The sequence below is a fragment of the Propithecus coquereli genome, unplaced genomic scaffold (assembly GCF_000956105.1).
Source record: "Propithecus coquereli isolate 6110/MARCELLA unplaced genomic scaffold, Pcoq_1.0 Scaffold107, whole genome shotgun sequence".
NCBI lineage: Eukaryota > Metazoa > Chordata > Mammalia > Primates > Indriidae > Propithecus > Propithecus coquereli.
In genome coordinates, this window is record NW_012134636.1 from 4613831 (window position 1) to 4614867 (window position 1037).

Genomic DNA, 1037 nt, shown 5'->3' on the forward strand with positions numbered 1-1037 from the left:
AGAAATAAACAGAATGAAAATTTAGATTTACACATAAAGGATAAAAAGCCCCCAAAATGGTAAATATGTGGGTAAATACAAAGGAAAATTTTCTCTTATTTTTAGCTTGAGTCATAATCTTTAAAAAAATTTGAAAAAATAACTTATTGCACTATTTATGACACTAAAATAAATAATATGAATTAAGATACATGACAATAGCACAAAGGATAGGAGGGATGAAATGGAAGTATACTATTGTAAAGCTTTTAAAATATACATGTAGACATATAATAATATACAAATAAGGACTGTGATAAGTTGGTGTGTACTATTAATATAATCCCCAAAGGAGCCACAAAAATCTAGAGAAACATAATTAACAAGCCAATCATGGAGATAAAATAATAATCAAAAAAATAGGAAAAGAAGAAAAGGGAAGTTAGGAGAAACAGAAAGCATAGAGCAAGGTGGTAGAGTTAAACCCAACCATATCAACAATTAAATTAACTGTGCATTCCAATTAAAGGTCTGAACATTCTAGTTTAAAAGCAGAAGTTATCAGTGTGGAATAAAAACAAAAGCCATCTATATTCTGTATACAAAAAATACATTGATGAATTAAAAGTAAAATGATGAGAAAATATATAGCATGAAAATACTCATTAAAGGAAAACTGAAGTGGCTATGTTAGTATCAGACTAAGTATACTTTAGAATTAAGCATATTTCCAGGAATAAAAAGGAATAATGAAAAAACATCATTTTCTAAAGAAGACACAGCAAACCCAAATAAGCATGCATTCAAGAGCAGAGCTTCAACATATATAAAGCAGAAACTAATAAGATCTAAGGAAAAAATAGACAAACCCATAATTATAGTTGGAGATTTCATGACTATTACTTCAGAAATTGATAGAACAAATTAACAATAAAAAAAATTTTTGGCTTTCCTTTTGGAAATTGATAGAATAAGTTGGCTCTTTAAATATTTTGCACTTCATTTTGGATAGTTAATATTTCTATGTCTTCAATCTTACTGAATTCTTACTACACAGT